Raw genomic sequence first — 20233 nt, forward strand, 5'->3', positions numbered from 1 at the left:
GGTCCCAGTTCGGCGCCTAAAGAGGGGTACACACTGTAAAGTATATAAACTAGATGGAATCATAAATATTAGACACCAACAAAACTGAGCTCGCGGTAGCATTGGATTATCCCTTGCGCACGTTGTAATAACGAAAGGTAGCTCTACATATCGATATGCATTGTTATGGTTGTGGGATCTACGTCAGCTCAGTAATCAGTTCAGTTCAGTCGTTCAGTCGTGTTCGACTCTTCGTGACCCTATGAACCATATCACGCCACGCTTTCCGGTCTCTTACTACCTTCCTAACATCACATAACTTCATCTGCAGTTATATAGTATAAATTGACAGACGCGAGCACCGCGCGTGCAAATACCGATTACCAGCCGCACTGCGAGGCAGGAGTCCTTGGCAGCAAGCAGCTTACTCGACGCAGACGTACTCGCTGTAAGCTTTTATAAGACGATCGCTGAAAATAGTTTTAAACTATTCCAACACATTGCAACACTTGGCACTCTTCGCCACTTGTGGCTTCTGAGTGGCTTCTGTGAACGTATGCCGTCGAAAGGTCAACCCAGCAATGAAGTTTATTAACTGTCAGTATACGTATATTGTGTTCACACTCTGTTGTTATGGTTACTATACTGTTTGTTCTCTTCAGCGCTAGTATAAACGGCATCCTGTGTTTTTCAGCATTCGCTATACAGATGGTGCACCAATCGGAGCTGTCCGATGGTAAACCCGCCGAGCCGGACGGATCGATCGAAGCCAGTCATGGCGGTTCCAGGAGGGCGCCGCCGTGACGTCTTACCCCAAGTGCCGTGCTGTGAAAGTCGGGAAGGAAAAAAAGGCGCTCATCACCTCATTGCATCCTATTGCCGCTTGCAGATCGCAGTAGTCTGACTTATTTAACAGCTCTTAATCAAGAAATATCAAAATTAGTAATTAGCACAAGGTACAAAAATACTTACACATAATGTTTTGTTACAACAAAATTTATTTGCGGTTTTTGACCGTGAACCTGTTATGACACCAGATATTTCTTTATTTTGTGTAGCTAGAACTGACATATATAGTACACACCTGCAGACTACAGAAAGGCGCAATATAAAAACTAGAAGACTACAAAAAAAGTCAGTAAAGAACTGAGAAGTTACTTTATGACAGAACTACAGGATATTTGTCGAATTTTTTACACAGTTCTGCACTTTTTCTGCAGCGCGGCTTAGTCAGCAGGGCAGCTGAGCAGACAACCCTGCAACTGTCTGACATTGGCAAGAAAGCATTGCGCATACCCGCATTCTCGTCCGTTTCGACGCTGCCGTCCAGCATGGGGCGTAAAAAGAGGCCGCATTGATGCTCTCGTGACAACCTGCGATTGTAATAAAGACTGAAAGAGGTCTTCTCTTCGACGCCTCGTGAGATGGAGGCCAAGCAAACAGGTTATTTGGAACGGCGATCCTTTGCAAGAACTTCATAAGAATCCATAAAATTTTATACAGTGACCTCTTGTCCATCTGCTTGCTTTGCAATCATAACAGGTCGCCGACCACAGCAGGCAGACTTGAAAATACGCTCATCGCTTTGTTTATTTTGCATATTCATCAGGGAATACCCGTGACTTAAGCTCCCTGTCGATCCATCTCCACGTCACTTTGTATGAACAGTTCCCATAGCAGGTTTTTCCTCGTGTGTCACGTCCTCTTTCCCCTTCGCGCGTGAAACACTCCACCGAAAATGTGTCATACTTCCCCTTCCTTTGCATCTGTCGACATCGCTTCACACTGCCCAGAACTGCTCACCTCAAGACGGCAGAATCCCCACTGTAACGCACTGTAACAGCGCGGCTCGTTTCGTAACTAGTCAGCATAGAAAAAAAAAAAATTGAATTGCGCTGCGAAAGCGGCTGATTGGCTATCGACTACAAATAAGGTCGTGGGCAAAGTTTCGAAATTCGCACTTCATTTTGACGCCTACAGTCAACATTAGCACGAACTGCATCCCAGGAAAAACCTGAAGCACATTCTAGGTGGTTCATGTAGTGAGAAAGATGGGCAGCACGGGTACGAGCTTGTGTTACTCTTGTTTTTTTTTTTTTTTTTTTTTACGCGGTAGTATAAGCAAGCATTGCCGCGGAAAAGCCGCTGCCGGCGCTGCGGCTGTAACACGATAAAACACACGCGCACACACACACACACACACACACACACACACACACACACACACACACACACACACACACACACATATATATATATATATATATATATATATATATATATATATATATATATACATACATACATAGGGAGGGGGTTGAAGCTCGAATGGGTCCGGTAGGGCGTAAACGTAAAGGAGGTGACACACAGTGGAAAAAACAAAACTTGAATCCGACGTTTCGGCCGGGGTCCGGCCTTTGTCAAGGAATGTAGGAGTGTATATATATATATATATATATATATATATATATATATATATATATATATATATATATATATATATATATATATATATATATATATATATATTGGGTCCGGTAGGGCGTAAACGTAAAGGAGGTGACACACAGTGGAAAAAACAAAACTTGAATCCGACGTTTCGGCCGGGGTCCGGCCTTTGTCAAGGAATGTAGGAGTATATATATATATATATATATATATATATATATATATATATATATATGTGTGTGTGAATTCCGCTTTCCTTGGCCTCTCCGACTGTTGGCTTCTTTCCTTCATATATATATATATGCCGTATATGTTGTATGCCGTTAAGTGTACCGCTCCAGACCTTCGTGTGCGGGTACAACCGTGGTCGACTTTGGTGAACTGTACTACATATTTCTGCACTCAACCGGTTTCATTGTGCAGTTATGGCGGCAGAGCTGCGGGATATAAATTCGGTAGCTCCTAACGAACAAGTGAGCATTAACGACGACGAATTAGCAACAGCAAATATCATATATCAATTAAAATGAATCTTTTTATTTTCTTCGAAGGCTTCAGACAGCTGGAGACGACGAAGCTTCGCTTAACTGGCCATGGTTTGAGTTTAGCTTAAGGCTATGATATGAGATTGTTTTTATTCTGCTATATAGATTCACAAGGTTGGTGTCGAAAAATTACAAATATTTCGACTTAAATTCGGTCTCACTATTATTCTGAGGTTCACTTAGAAGTGCAGTTTAGCTCCAGCGTTTCTTTCAGTGTCGCCTTCGCCCTTTCCAGTACGCTGCTTTCCTCATTTTTATGCTTGACACTCACTGGCGATGTACGTTATTGGATGCTCATTTTAACGGAACAGCTTTTTCTTTTTTTTTTTTGCGCCATTAGTTCTGATGTTGCCCACAAAATAGGCATGATGAAAATCGTAACTGATCTAACTCGTTTATGGAAAAATGCCCAGTTGATACCAGTTGGTTTTCATTGGTTCAATTGGTTCAATTCCAATTGTTTAAACAAAATTGAACTAATTTTCAACCAATTTCCACCAGGCACATGAATTAAAGTGCACTGCTTGGCCACCCACTGCACATGCTCCCGTTCTCTTAAGGACGCCACGCAGCCTTAACGTTCCTGGAAAATGCTCATGTGTACGATGAACGTTATACTCAAATGATCCTTATTGCGTAAGCCTGGAAAATATTCAGTCCGTAAGTGCCTTGCTCTGAATAGTCTCCTTTCTCCTTACTGTGAAAAACAGCCTCCGGACGTTCGATTGACGTCACATAATGCTTAAGATGGCTTCAGCTCGTTTCAGGCGACAAACAGTTGAGGCTCTTCGAACATAATTGCAGTCGCGACGAGCGCGTACGTTATCTCAAGTGATTTAAAGGGAATGTGTAATTTGACACCAATCAAAATAAAATTTATCTAAGAAAAAGAAGATATCTGTGTGCGTTCTGGGGTTCAAAATAAAAATAACATAGTGTCCTGTCGCAGTTTGTGCCAACGCCACTTCATTGACTAAGGCTTTCCAAAAAGTGTGCCGGTAAAACTTTGTTTCAAGCTGCACGCTCAGTGTATATTTCAAAAATATAAGAACCTGCATGTGGTTCGCTTTTTTTGTTCTTCAGTTGTTAGGTTGAGCTAAATACCCTACGCAAGACTCTTATGGTGTTACTAAGTCGATCCGGCTTTTCAGTATAATAATATTGGGGTGTTGCAATAAAAAAACAAAAACAATAACCTAACAAACATAAGGAAAAAGGCCGACACTCATTATCATGTATCTTGATTAAGGAACACGGAACAGCTTTCCCCTTTACCACATAGCCTCTTACGAGAAGGGGAGGGATGACCAAATTCCCCCTCCATTGTTGGCGAGAAATGTTCCACGGGGAAAACCAGACATCCAGTGTTTTGTGTCTTGTTTTGTATTACGTGTCGTGCTTTGCGATATATAGGTCATCATGCGGTGAACATGCAAATAAAATCTGCTGATGGCGAGAATCAACAAAACTGCAACTTATAAACTTTTAACTTACAGCCCCAAACAAAAAAACAATAATAAACAATATGGTTCTCACGTAGAATACAGTGAGTCACTCTGCTCAGTCATGAGGGTTCTTTAAATTGAACTGTTTGTTCTTTTTCCAAAAATTTTCCCGATAACTGTTGGTGCTGCTTACAAATGGATCTGCGGCGGTGTCGCGCGAAAGGTACTGAAAACATCCGTATGTGCAATACTCCGTCCACTCCCGCTTGTGCAAGCGCGCAGATGGGTTATTTAGATTTGTAATGACAACCATAAAGTGCAGAAGGCTGCTACTATTTCTTTCAGTAGCAGCGGTTGTGTTCTTGCGGACATACTTATCTGGCTCTGCAGCAAAGGCTACACATGAAAGGGAAATAGATAAGTATTTCCCCCAGCCATAAGGAAAGGATCGAGCGCTGTTTACTGTAGGGGTGCAGAGGTTGGAAAGGCGGGAGTTGGTCATATAGGCCCTTCCCCGCGGCACGGAAATAAAGGCCCGTCTCTTTCCTCTTCCTGCGCAGCCTTGGCCACACTGGCAAATAAAATTGTCCCCGTAAAACAGTTGCACTTTCGCACTTTCGTAGTTTGTTATCTTAAAACGTGTGAAAGAATTTTGTGGCAATGCTAATTCCCCTAAATATTCGATCAACACCGTTCCTATTTCAAGTTATTAATCAATTCGCTCTCGCCTACCGTCTGTTCTGTTGACCGTCCTGGTTAGCTCAGTTGGTGAGTGACTGCCCCGGAAAGGCGGTGGCGCCGGGTTCGATCCCCGGATCCGGACGAATTTTTCTTTAACTACGAAGTTTCTGAGAAAGCTTTATAGCGTTCATTTGCAGCCTAATGACGGCGCTTCGGTGGATGTCAGTGAGTGATTACTACCTTATTACGATGCCGATAATATTTCGGCATTATTATTCCTGACTCAAATTGATATACATAATGGCAAATGTTTGGTTCCGTTTGTTATGACTTATGAGGTTTAACCTTACAAAGCGACTCAGGCTCTGAGGGGGCGCCGTGTGGAGGTTTCCGGAAATTTCAACATCCTAGGATTCTTTGACATGCACTGACATCACACAGCGCCCGGGCGCCTTGATTTCCGCCTCATTGTAAAACAGCCAAGATCCGCGGCCGGGATTCAATCTCGCGTCCTTTGGTTCTGCACTCGAGCGGCTCAATCGCTGAGCTACCACGGAGGGACTAATGGCAAGCGTGTATTGCATCTCGGAGATTGAAATTGTCACCAATATGTGCGCGTATGTAATCAGCCATAGCAAGGGCGCAACGATGTACATCTATGACAGCTTTCGCTTCTCTCATGTTCCGGTTGCCAAAGCGCTACAAAACCGCAGCACCCTTCGAAGGGATCGCGAATTTCGCGGGAGATGAAGCGCCAACAAAGCTGTCGCCGCATCTTCTATCCTCTGGGGCGCGTCTGGTGCGGCGGCTTCGTTTTCCCTCCATCGAGATGCGCGCGGCGTCACATTCGCGCCCTTTCGCTGCGTGGCGGCCGGTTCCGAGAAGCCGTTGCCGCCGCCGCCGCGTCTCTCGTAAGCGCGGCGGGTAGTGTAATAATATTCTCCGGGCATGTGTGTGCTCGCCGGCCGGCACAAGCGAAGGGGAAGGCGGGCGAACCTTGATGACGATCTCCCTCCCAGCAGCGGCAGCTAGAGACCGGCCGAACGGGGCGCGGCGTGATGATTCTCGGAATCGCCGCCGCCGCCGCCACCACCATCACCACGGAACCGCGCCGGTTGCCGGGGCAGCCGCTGACGCGCGACTGGCGCAGTTTCTTTTACAGGATTACGTACCTGCTCGTGAGAGGTCGGTTCGAGCTAGGGCCCCGTTTACTGCTGTTTATTTTGTGCGTTAGGGTGGCGGCACCTGCAGTGCCGCTGGAGAAGCCGGGCTCAATAAAGTTTCCCACAGCATACTTGCTGGCAGAGATTTCTACCTGATTTCAAGAGCTTGCGTTGCAGACGAACAGATGAAGGCAGTAGAACGAGACCGCGAAAGGCCAGATAAGATGGCGCTGCACAAGGTTTCTTTTGTGCTTGTTTTTAACCAATAGACTAACCGCTAAATTTGCGATTGCCTGGAAAAATCAAGTGCCACAATACTGCCTTCGACGTGTCCGTGTTGGTAAACGGTACGTCATGACCCCCCCCCCCCCCTTCCCCACGCCCCCCCCCCCCCTTTTTTTTTTTTTTCATCGTCATTGCATCGTTGATCCCCCGCAAACAATGTGATGCCACACGCTTCTGCGCGACAAAAAGACGCCATCTCTCTCTCTATGAAAACGTATGAGGCGAAGAGTTGCATGGCGAATCTCGTTAAAGCGGACAAGGTCATGAAGAGCCTTGGTGCTGGCAGGATTTCGTCATACAGTTTTCTGCGATGCTCACGGCGGGCATATGTAACGGTCACGTATGCCAGCCTTAGAATGTCACCTGAGCAACGAAATTTCGATTCACTTTGATCCAGTGAGAAAAGAAAAATATCTCACCACTTGACTCATTTAGCAGAAATGGACGTTCGAAACTGTCGCTCTGCTCACGTTACTAAATAAACGCAGACCATGCACAAAGGAAATGTATGGGAAGGGGTCGAATTTGTATTTCACAACACACACTCTTACACTACAGACGCGACGCGCTGAAACTGTCGAATGTCCCTTGAGGAGCAGCGTTACATTGTTTCCTGTGTGATGTGTAATCTCAAGCACTAGCAAGATCCCGTAGTAAGGGTAGGTGTGCGTCCCTGCAGGCTGTACCCTCTCCTTTGGCCGGCAGAGACTGTTTAGTCGCCCGTGATGCCGTTCCTCCCAGCGTCTCTTTCTCTCTCTCCTCACGACTCAAGGCCATGCCGCCGTAAGCAGGGCTCTGAAGAGATCGGCCCCCGCTTCGTTTCGTTTCATCCCTCCATTTATTTCTAGCCGCTGTCTAAGTCAAGGTCATTCTTTCGGTACGGCGTGTCTAGGGCGCGATCATTAGGGAAGTGCTCCCGCCGTCAAATTGCGCGAAGTGTAGCCCTCAGCCGACGCGCAGCCTACAGTCGCTGTTCCGATTGTCGAGGAGCTCGCCCGGATGCTGGTCGGAAAGGGAGAAAGAAATCACGTGGTCCGCTGGCTTCCGCTTCATTTTCTTGCGGCGCGGCGCACGTGCTCCTTGGCGGGCACTGAGCGTGCTCAGCACGTCAAGTGTCCACGGACTGCTGTAGAGAAATCCGCCAGGCCGTGTTCGCCGGGAAATGAGCGCAGAAAAAAATGTGTGTGATTTAACGTGGTCTGCACGACTGTACCTGCGTCGCCTAAGGGTAGCGTGTCAGAATAGCGAATTAAGGGTCCCGGTGGGTTCGACTCCCATACCAAAAAGCTTCTGCCAACTCCGCCATGACGTCACGCTAAACACAAACCACCGAAAAAGGCACAAGCATCGCTGCTACACGAGCACGGAGGTTTCCGACAGCCCGCAACGGCTAAATGACAGAGAGGAAGCCCTGCAGCTGATACACTAAAAACACTCAGCACTCCGGTGAGAAATAGAGTTTGGTTTTAAGAATTCAAGATAATGATTACATCTACGTTTTCCTATGCCACTTCGGTAGAAAGACGACAAGCGGCACATTCTCCAAATCTCAACGCTGGCAGGGATTTGGTAGTAGAGAGGCTTTGTACGTTGATCCTCGGATACCTGGCCTCTTGAGGAAAGCATGGTTTTTCGGCATCAGCTGGAGCAGCATCTACATCAAGCTCGATTTCAGTTCACTTCAATTTTAAGTTGATTCGGTGGTGTGAGCTGCCTCAGGAGTTGATTCCCGCGCCATATCATCGAATTTAAGTAGGCACTGTCAAAACGTTCACTGGCGCTTGATCAAGGCGCTCCGAATAGATTGTCTTACCGCTGTTTTTATTCAGATTGGTTGTAGTAGAAGGAAAATGGCCTCGGTGTAACCGTTGACCGAATAGCCCCAACAAAAGCACACGCACGTTATGAAAGGGTCCATTTTTATTCCACCTTTTCTTTTTTTAGAGAACAGTAAACTCGTCCTGAAGGTGAACTCATGCCTATGACCAGTGCTTTGTTTCCACTTCCCTGGCCCAGTCCCACCTCCATGAATACTTCACTCACCTGCACAGCAAACACATTATGCGGGCGCCTGCATAATCCCGCGAGCAAAACCTACGGCGAACAGCTGCGAAATGCGGACAAGCAAAGCACATCAGCGAGGGCAGACATTGCAGCGGAGGGAAGGAGAGGGACAGCAAAGTCGTGAACGATTTTCCGGCGTGCAGTCAACGACCATGCACTGCGCGAAAGTGGTGTTTATAGCCGCACACGATGCTACAAGAATACGGAGTCGTCTGATGTCCGCCCGAATCACCTGTTGCTACGCGATTAAGCACCGGGCCGCCTCCAGCAGTCGTCCCCGTCTCCATCGCCGGTGGAAGAGGAACGCCGTGAGTCCGGAACACCGAGCAGCTGGCGGCGGCGCGGTCGGGCGCTGCAGTGCGCGCCCTGATGCAGCACTGCAAGCTCAAGTGAGCGCGCCGTCCTCCTCCTCCTCCCGGGTGTCTGCGATGCCGTCCCGCCCTTTCTGCCTGTAAGACTTTCTTAGGCCGAAAGGCAAGTGCAGTCAGTTTATAAAGAGCAAGTTTTAAAGAAAGTTACTGCGGCCATCTTGAAGGATTCGCACTCGAGCAGGGCGTTCATCCTAAGCAGATGTGTTACGTAATCACACTTTCAGTGCCTTGGTGCCTATCAACACATTTAGTTGACATATTCATCTCAACAGGAGCATAAAAAACACCTGCTCATTATTATTTTTTATTTATTTATTTATTTATTTTTTGCCGCAAATATGGAGAGGCAGATGGCTCGGAGCGGCACCAACGTGCTCCTTGCTTGTGGTAAAAAAGGGGCAGCAGCCGGTATAACAGCTTTAAAATGTCATGACCTCTCATGACGGATGGGTGCAATGCGCGACAGAGATAGTATAAATCTCAGCATGCCGCACTACCTTTCAGTACTAGTTACATGTGATTAAAGGGCGACGTACGAAGAATATATATATATATATATATATATATATATATATATATATATATATATATATATATATATATATATATATATATATATATATATATATATTACCATTTTAGGCATATATCGGCCTCCCGCTGTACAGGGCCGAAGAGGCACCGCTGCCGCTGATATCGCTCGCTCAAAAACGACGACTGAGAGCAACACAGTCGTGGCGCGCGAATGCCCTTGTCGCAGGATTTTATTTGTATTTCGCGGGCTTTCTTTTCAGCTTGGAAAAAAAGATATACGTGACGCTTTCTTGGTCGCAATTATTTGATTGGGGGTTTCGGAAAGTTCCCTCCAACTTTCCAATTCACATTTATTGTCTAAAAGGAATACTTAGCAAATTAAAAACAATTAACTACTTAGAAAGTTAAGTAATTGCAAAGCAAAAAGTATATGGTGCACAAGGCGGCTGGCGCTTGTATGCAACTGGTTTCCCTGGCTTACCTCTTATATTTTATTTTTTAACATTTTGTTCAAGTTAGCTTGGGCACCCAGTACATATATTATATAGATGGGTACATATATATATATATATATATATATATATATATATATATATATATATATATATATATATATATATATATATATATATGGGTGTGTTCACATAAGAGCTATAATCATGGTCCCATGAACATTTTTAGTTTGCAATGCAATTCTTATATGTGGCGGGCAAATGTCTCGACAAAAACGAGTAAAGCGTAATTTTGGTTGGTTGATTGGTTCACAGGAAGGAAAAGTCGCAGTTGTCACACTTGCTCTGTGGACACCTGAACCGCGCCGTAAGGGAAGGGATGAGGGTGAGAGTGAAAGTGGAAAGAGAGACAGGAGAGCCGTAGTAGAGGGCTACGGAGTAATTTCGACCACCTGGGGATCTTTAACGTGCGCTGACATCGCACAGCACACAGACGCCACTAAGTTTCGCCTCAAACAAAAAAAAACGTATATCAGAAGAGGTGGAAAACACCGTTTTTGCCATTTCAAAAGTTGCAAGTTTGGGGCATTGATGCTTACGCAGTCATCTTCTATTATTTTTTACACACTAAATCTATGCAACCTTTACTTTTATAAAACCTATTAGGAACGCGTTTTGTTGTTTGCAGCTGATTTAGTATAATAATGGGAAACTTTGCTTCAGGAGCGACTCGCTACAAAAAGGTTCATTTCCAGCCTTACATACTGGCATTATGGATTGAGTTCTTTGTAGTAAAACTTTCTCTTTATTATGCGAGTTATGCTCTAAATTTAAGACAAAATTTGGAGCTCTGTAGATTACTTAGTGTATTCTCCACACGGCATCAAAATCACCCGAAATTCGAAACAGCAAAAAAATGTAAAAAGGGCCACTTTATTTAAAGAAAAAAAAACATCCTCGATTTTTATCAAACTCTCTTTCAAGAATCCACAGTACCTCAGAAATATTATGGACTAAAAAAGTGCTATATTATATTTTTAAAATTATAAAAATAAATATAGAACCTAGCGCTTGCCCTGAAAATTGCCAATATTCAGCGCTACATTCTGACACGACTAAATAAAGTACTGCCACTGAAACTATTTGTATATATTACCCAGGCCTTATTCTTTATGTCTGGAAAAATTGAAGCTATGCAGTGGTCCGTTCTCTCTACATATATTATCTTGAAATCTGCCAGTGTAAGAATATTGAGAAATTGACAACTGTGATTCAAATTTAAAAATCTACCCACTCTTCGATTTTTATTGATATCTCCCAAATACGATCATAAGTAGTTTTTAAATATCAGGCATTAAAAGTTATTGCATTATGTGAAATAAAAATATAAAATATGTATATAACTGAGCGCATATTTTAATCAATAGAAGTACTTATGACTTCCCCTTAAGGAGTAGGCGTCAAAACTTCGATTTATTATTTGCTAAATTTAGTTACAATTTTAACTTACGCAATATTCAAATCCTTCTCAATGCTTATAAAGTCTTTTCATGCTTGTTGGCACGGCTGAAGATGGCTTAAAATGGAATAAATTCGCTCTTTCTTGTAATTTCATGGGAGAAAGCAGGTGACGTTCGAACTTTTCCTCTATCCTGTATTTATTTATTTAATTTATTTCAAGATACTGTCAGTCCTAACTGGAACCGTTGCAGGAGTGGGTTGATATATACAGGATGTGAACACAGACATACAATTGAAACAAATGAAAATGAAGATTTCGCTGCAATCTCATGCAAGCATATAATAAAAGGCACGATAACAAAAACAAGGAAAAAATAAAGCAACAGAAAAGTCAATTTTGGCTAGTTGATAGCACTGCTATCGCAGCAAACTGTTCAAATTTTTCCAATAAAGGCTGTAAAGAAATCAGCTTATCAAGACAGTTCCACTCGCATATTGCACGTGGGAAAAAAGAAAAGTAATATACATTGTTGGCACAAGTGTACTCTTCAAGCGTAAATTCGTGCTTATGACGTGTTCCCCTGGTATGGTTGAAATTTAAATATCTAGTAGGAATCATGTTAAAAAACTTGATGAATTAGTAAATATAAAAACTTGACTCTGTGCAAGGCTGCGCGGCTTGCTAGCGTAGCTAGGTCTGCTCGGATAAGCAATTCTGAGGGAGAGTCTGTGCACTGGCATCTTTTGTATCTGAAACGAACCGCTTTTCGTTGCACTGACTCGAGCATAACTATGTCATTTTGTGCGTACGGGAACCAACAAATGTTCGCGTATTCTAAGATTGGTCGGACAAGAGCCTCGTACGTCAGCAGCTTGGTTTGGGAAGTAGAAAAACGCAAGATGCGCTTAAGAAAAAAAAAAAAGCCTGTCCGTTGCTTTTTTGGTTATGATTTCCACGTGTGCCTTAGGTGCAAGGTCTTCAGAGATGACAACGCCTAGAATTTTTTTTTTTTTCGATGCGGTTTCGAAAATGACATTGCCGATACCATAAGGGAAGTTAAGCTTTAATTTCTTTTTTGTCGCCGACATTGAGACTGATTATTTTTTTTTTTTTTAAGGTTAATGACCATTTGCCAGCTACTACACCACTGCACAATGTTGTTAAGGGCCACACTTAGCCGCACTTGATCTTCTGGTTTATTTATTCTGTGATAGAGCACGCAGTCATCTGCGAACATACGTATCTTTACATCCATGTGGTTCGCTAAGTCGTTAATATACAAACGAAATAGAAAAGGTGTTAGTACTGTTCCTTGCGGTACTCCAGAGATAACCGGTATACCGTATTAGAAGCGTGGTCATTATACTGCACGAATTGTCGGCGCTCTGACAGGAAGTTGGCTGTCTATTTAACAATCGGTTCATCACCAAGGATACGGTTGTGCTTAAAAAGCAATTTAACGTGGGACACTCGGTAAATGGCCTTAGAATAGTTAGGAAAAATTATGTCTGTCTGACTTTGCTCATTAATCTCCTGGGCTAGGTCGTGAAAGAGTTCTACTAGTTAAGTGACAGTGGACAAACTTGCTCTAAAGACATGCTGGTTGGGATGGATAATGCCTTTGGTCTCAGCATACTCTTGGTGGTATTTTAATATTATTTGTTAAAAAATTTTTGGAGCAAGTGCATGCCAAAGAAACTGGCCTAACTAGATGGCAGTGATGCGTCGCCTGGCTTATAGATAGGAACAACTTTAGCTATTTTCGATTTAGCTGGGAGGCAACTATCTTCAATTGATTTAGGGCATATAAGGTAAAGGTACTCACTGACTTGTTCTGCATAGCCCCTCAAAAAGCAGTTTGGAATGCCGTCAGGACTGCAGCTCTTTTTAACGTCTAAGCTCAAAAACAGGAAGAGAATACCAGGCGCGGTTATGGTCGGAGTGCCTGGCAAGTGCATCGTTTCATCAGTGCGGCGTACAAGGGTCTCCAAAACAACGTTATCTTCAGGGAAAACGGACTGAAAATAGTTGTTGAAGGAGTTAGCATGTTTTTTTTTCTTCTACGTCAGAACCTATAGAAGTCTCGATTTGTTACTGATATAGCTCCCGAATTTATGAGGTGAATCTATAATAAAGTTACTGAGCCTAACGCACTTTCTCTTTAACAGTTCTTGTTAGAGCGCATATGTTATCACGTAAATCTGGATTTGCATGACACCTTTTTTTTTTTTTTTTCGTAATCTGTTTATCTTACGTTTCATATGGATAATTTCCCGCGTGATCCATGGATTGTGCTTTCTTGTTACCTTCCTTCTCTAGTTCTTAAATATATGTTTTTAAAAATTCGTTTCTCAGTTATGAAAAAAATGAACAATATTCTATTCATGAAGACCGCTTTTAGAATGTGCACAAAAGTACAATCATAAGCAAAGCGCTTTTATAACATGATAACATTGAGGGAAATTTATATTTCATTATGGTGGCAGCACGAATGAGCCGAGATGACGAGTATTCTTGTCAATAGATCTATCTAACTCAGAAAAAACATGAGCCAACACGGAGAGAACCCGCACTCCACATAAACTGCAGGTTGCGCTTTGCAGGTTAGGTGGACGTTGAGTTCGTTCCTTGCTGGCTCACCGATTTTTCTGGGATAGATAGCTCTTTCGACAAGAATACTCGTCATCTCAACTAATTCGTGCTTCTTCCGCAAATGAAAATTTAATTCTAGCAGGTTCTAATTCTTCTAACTAATTTAATTCTTACTATCATGCTGCCAACCTTTTGCTTATGATCGTACTTAGGTGCACATTAGGAAAATGGTCTTCAACAATAGAGCATTAATTTTGTCATAACCAAGAAATGAAATAATATTAAGATCTGGATTGAATAGCACTGCACTCCGCATTAAAGAGATTACAGGATAGAAAAAAGTGCGAACATCACTTACGTTCTCCCATGAAATTGCAAGAAAAAGCGAATTTATTACATTTTAAGCTATTATCAACCCTGTCAGTAAGCAGAAAACGACTTTATAGGCATTGTGGTGGCTCTGGATATTGCATAAGATAAAATGTAACGAAATTCAGCAGATACTAAGAACAAAGTTTGACACCTACTCCTTAAGAAGAGGCCCTAAGCACTTCTTTAAAATAAAAAAAAATGAGTTCAGTTTTCTTTTGATAGTGTTAGTTTACATAATGCTATACTTTTGGTACCTGATATTTATAAAGTGCTTATGATGGTTTTAGTTAAATCGCAGTATTTTTATAATTGAATCAAAGTTGCCCATTTTTTTTAATATTCGTGAATTTTGGCCGATTTCAATATAATATGGAGAAAGAACGGACAATTCTAGAGTGTCAGACTTTTCCAAAAATTAAAGAGCAAAACTTGCGTACTATATTCAAAACGTTGCAGTGGTAACACTTCATTTAGTCGTGCCAGAATATAGGGCTAAATATTAGCGATTTTCAGGACAAGTGCTATTGACTTTTATAATTTTAAACCAAATATAATGCAACTATTTTCTAGTCCGTGATAGTTACGATGTAGTGAAGATTCTTAAGAAGTATTTTAATAAAAATCGAAGATAATGTTTCCTTCTAACTGCAATCAAAGTTGCGCCCCCCTTCCCCCCCCCCCCCCTTTATTCTTTTTTTTTTCTTTTTGCTGTTTTCAAGTTTCGGGCGATTCGGATGCCTTTTAGAGAGCACACCAAGACATCTAGTGCTCCGAATTTTGCGTGAAATTAAGAACCTAACCTCCATAATAAAGAGACAAAGTTTTAGTGCCAACAACTTTAGCCCTCATGCCAGTATATATGTGGTTGATAATGAACATTTCTGCAGCGCACCACTCCTGAAGCGAAGTTTACGAATTTTTAATAAATCAACTGCAAAGCAAAAAAAAAACACAATACGGGTTTCTAATAGTTTTTGTAAAAAGTAAATGTTGCACAGATTTAGTGAGGAAATATAATACATGACAAAATATTATTGCGGAAGTAACAGGTTTCTAAACTTGCAACTATTTGAAAATGGCAAAAACAGCGTTTTCCACTTCCAGGGATATACGAATTTTATTTTTTTCCAGAAAACTGCGCCATATGTGCAAAACTCAGGTTCATTCCTTTGTGTCGAGATATTTGCCCACCATATATAAAAATTTAATTGAAAACAAAAAATGATCCTGAGACCTCGGTTACCGTTCTTATCTGAACACACCCATATAATAAGCAGCTCCGAAACAACGCCTAATCTATCTTAACATAATACAATGACTTTAGCAGCCAGTCCCGATTAGTGAGCAGGTCAGTGTACGTCGAATCTTAAGAAATGGAGTCTTGTTAACGTTTACGAAGGAGGGGCGACGAAGAGAAGCTCAAGAAGATTGAAAGCAGGACACAGGGCTCGTCCTCCAAAAATCAGTTTCGCATCGTGTACTTTTGAGTACCTTCCCAGAAATACAGTCTATACCCGCTGAAAAAAAGTCCAATCGTGATCTTTATATAACTTACTCCATCGCATCTTTATTGTTATATCTCCGGTGCATCAGGTTGTCGGACAAAGCATCAACTTAGGTTACCGCCGTTTAACTACTTCATTATATTACAGCTAGGTTCAGTTGCTAACTCGTGACCTGCATCCATTTTCAACGCGTAACAGGGACAATTACCGAAAACCGAGGGATGTTCCACCTGGCTTTATTAAAGTTAAAAAGTCTCACGTGAACTGAACATGGAAGAATGAACGTGAATTCGAATGCACATTAGACTTCAGGGTTGACTCAGGGGCTTCAAAACTCGCCTCGTATGCAGTTGGTACGGGGTTCGATCCCCACTGGCGCCGGGCACCCACGAGCGTGCAGCTTTCCCATCGCTTGATGCCTGGCTTCTCTAGGATAAATGAACTCCAGCGCATGTAGACCGCAAATACATTTTGCCCCTGCGCTCCATATCCAAAGCTGCCTCTGAGCAAAAAAAGTCATCACCGTTAGTCAGTAGGTGCGATACGTTATGGAATGCTTTAAGTCCTGCTTTCAAAACTTTTAAGACCTTTTTGTTTCCAGTTTTGCGAGCCCTTCATCATTTCTCACCTGACGCGATATACTTTGAAATAATTTGAAAAGCACTAGACATGACCTTAAGCAAAATGTAAAACCAACAACATCAGCATCGATTGGCTTCCCCCAAGATGTCGCCATCGACCCGCTTGTTGAGTACGGGCCCGCCCTCCGCGGTTCCGCGCTCGCTTTAAAACACGATGGTCAACCGCAAATGAGGAATGAATAAATCGTCCGTGCTTTTTTTATTAATAACGTCAACGATTGGGATACCCGACTGGGCCAAGAAAACGTGTGCAGAGATGCAGAAACCACGTATATTTTACACTTCCACCTTATTTGCTATCCGTGGTTACAGCGAGGGAACCGGGTTCTAGCAATGCAGCGTCAGAGGTTGGCTCTTTGCTTTGAGGCCAAAATTTCTCGCCAAAGTAATCCGCGCATAGTATGCGACCGGGACAAGCATTCCATAAACGGGGCGTGTGTACGGAGACGTAACTCACGCTTTACGACTAGACAACGCGCCTTCGCCCTCGGATGAAGCTGACGGCGGAGGATTACTGCTACAAGTCCCTCAGTTTGGCCGGCGTATCTAATTGTTGATTGGAGGATCCTCGTGAATGTGTCGCACTCTTCAACGCAGGCCGCCACTATAGAGACTCAAACACGGGATTAGTCAGCACGAGGATCATTTCTCTCCTGCGCTTACTTATTTCATTTTTTGCACCTCCTTCCTTGGTCGCCTACGGTATAATCCCCCCACAATATATAGTCACTGTAAGGCGTTTTTGGCCGGATTACAGCGTGTCTGGCGTGACCGTGGCTGGCCGGCGCCCAGCGCGAGACCAAATCTTGGTCGTCTGTGAAGATTTAAGCTGCAAAGACACCATCACGAAGACAAGCGCTTCCGCACCCTTTGTACACAGCTGGGGCGTCTTGGGGCCGCCATAAATACATATATATATATATATATATATATATATATATATATATATGGTGGTATGACTCGCGTGACTAACCCGTAATCCCTGAGGCAGCCCGCGCTGCAGGTGACTTTATGTTAGCGGTCACTCCTGTACAGCCAGTCTGCATCCAAGCTTGCTGCCACTGGCTTCGGAGCCTATCGCAGCGCTTGCACACCTGTCCCGACACATAATCTGCATGCACGCAGTTTCAGAGCCGCAATAATCTTGTTCAGGTCGTACAAGCACTTTCCGTGAAAGAATTGCTCCCCAAGAGCCATTTTTCAGTTCAACACATAGTTGATAGCATCTGCTCAGATCTGCAATCGCCAGGTGGAGTGGAAGAGATTTTTTTCTTATCGGTGAAACCATCGTAGAGGTCAAAGCCAAAACCTGGCCGTTGCTCAGCGCTTGAGCAGAGTGAGTGAGTGAGTGAGTGAGTGAGTGAGTGAGTGAGTGAGTGAGTGAGTGAGTGAGTGAGTGAGTGAGTGAGTGAGTGAGTGAGTGAGTGAGTGAGTGAGTGAGTGAGTGAGTGAGTGAGTGAGTGAGTGAGTGAGTGAGTGAGTGAGTGAGTGAGTGAGTGAGTGAGTGAGTGAGTGAGTGAGTGAGTGAGTGAGTGAGTGAGTGAGTGAGTGAGTGAGTGAGTACGTGTTCGTAGCCACGTGCACATGCACATAACGTATGTCTGTATCCGCCAGAAGAGACATTCTGGGGATGAAAAGATCATAACGCTTTGTTTTGCTTAATGTTCGATCGGACGTGCTCTCTCATAGACGCCACGCTAAACAACCGTGGTCATGCTGTGCTCAAAAATTTCACATCCCTCACCAGTGCCCAGAATGACTTGATCGAAAAAATGCCTAAGCGATAGGAGTCCGTTCAACAGCGCGGCAGTCGCATTCTTCCAGGAAACCAACAAGCCGAGTGGCCGACGGAGCGTGTAAATCCGTTGCTGTGTTGCGGTGGTCGGCGTGAAATGCCTTTTGATACGCTCTAAGAGAAACATACACACAATAACAACATACAAGCAGACAACGAGTTGTGCGCTCACGGGTCAGATGAATGGAGCGCCTGTTTCGCTCGACTTGAGCGCTTACCCTCCCAGACGGAAGTAGGCCTTCCGTTTTATTGCACATTCATTTGTCACATTAAAAATACCTGCACCCAGCCCACTCCTGTTGTAGCTGTGGGTGTTGTTTCCCTTGTCGGGTCGGCATCGCAAGCGGTTCGGCTCCGCGAAGTCGTTATCTTCGTGAAACGAGCTGTGAAAATTACACTTCCTCCTCGTAGTAACTGAATGTTGTTATTCCGGCTTGGTTGCACAGGGGTCTGGGGAGATCGTGGGCTGTTCTCTTTGTACGGTTGAAGGGAGCGCTGGTGCGGAGACTGTATGTGAAAAGGAAACAAAATGAGAAGCGATACGATTTTCTCACAGCAATTCGAATATTTATCGACAAGACTAAATGACGAGCCTGCAAAGCTATTTCTTTCCCAATAGCACTTTTTAAGAATGTGAAACAAACGATATTAAGATGCTCGGTTTAAGGAATCATTAGCTTCTGCCATTTTATCTCGAGTAACTGGCCTTAGTGTTCTGTTTTACGCGAGGCGTACCGGGCTCGTTGCGCCGAAAAGCCATCCCTACCCCGGTTTCAAAGGGAGCTTTCAAGGAAGAGTTAGATTCTTAACGCGGCAAACATTTGGATAGGGTCTTCATGCGATGAGGCAGTCACAATTGTTATTGACCTGATACGTGTTCGCCAATGTAGATGGCGCCTCCACGTTCTAATACATCATCACCAAACTGCTCGTCCCTGTCAAGATAGAGACGAAATAAGAGATACCTGATTTTGTTTGGTTTATAAGATTTGATACCCCTAAGCTACTCATGCTGTGAGAGACGCCACAGTGGAGGACTCCAGAAATTTCGACCACCTGAGGTTCTTTAACGTGCACTGACATCGCACCGCACACGGGCGCCTTACTTTTCGCATACATCAAAAAGCGGCTGTCGAGGCCGGAATTCGATCTCACTCCCTTGGGCGCAAGTCTAATACCCTAGCTAGTACTAAACCATAGCGGTAGAGCGAAAGATATGCCAGAAAAATAATAGAATCCTTGTATGGAGTGTATATGGTATACGTAGTGTTGATTGAGCGATTGACTGAAATTGATAGCGTGATTGGTTGGTTGACTGATTGATCAGTCAGTAATGATTGGTGATTAGTGACTAAAACCAGTGGTTGATTTGGTTTATGGTGTTTAACGTCCCAAAGCGACTCAGGCTATGAGAGACCCGTGTTGGGGGTGGTGCAGGCAAACAATATCGTATGTGCGTCGCTGAATGTGAACACGTGGGGATTTTACTAGTCTGCCAACGTTGTCTGACATTGTATCAGATCCGTGTATTTGTGGGAGGCTTCGTTTGAGGATGCGTCTTGTCATGCTGGTCATGCTCCCCGACCGGGCACGGTTCATAAGACGGATGCCGAGATGGCAGAGAAGAACGGCGGGTATGAGGCAGCTAGAAGGTTAAAACTAAAGAGGGATACCGAGGTACTATCGTTCGAAACGGAAGCCAAACGCCGTAAGTGTGCAGGAGACGCCAAGCTGGAACGAAAGCAAGCTGCTGAAGATCGTCAACTCAGGGTTGAAGCTAAGATGTTCCGTAACGGCTGACATTCCGAGCTGAAACGTCGTCGTTTAATAATAAGCAAATAAATGGGTGTGATAAAATTAGCATATATCAACAAATGAGGCGATAAGCGCGCACGCTAT

General features: G+C 43.7%; 1 long non-coding RNA gene across 1 annotated transcript in view; it reads right to left on the reverse strand.

The window, feature by feature from the left end:
- Positions 1-554: 554 nt before the first annotated feature.
- LOC146185991 (uncharacterized) overlaps positions 555-20233 on the reverse strand; it is a 76146-nt gene continuing 56467 nt past the window's right edge. The window contains exons 2-3 of the long non-coding RNA XR_014707833.1: positions 1276-1352; positions 555-804 (exon numbers count right to left, since the gene is read on the reverse strand). This is a non-coding gene — a long non-coding RNA (uncharacterized LOC146185991). The remainder of the gene's footprint in view (positions 805-1275; positions 1353-20233) is intronic.

This window comes from Amblyomma maculatum, chromosome 6, assembly GCF_055883805.1.
Source record: "Amblyomma maculatum isolate TAMU_Amacu chromosome 6, ASM5588380v1, whole genome shotgun sequence".
In the NCBI taxonomy this organism is placed as follows: Eukaryota; Metazoa; Arthropoda; class Arachnida; order Ixodida; family Ixodidae; genus Amblyomma; species Amblyomma maculatum.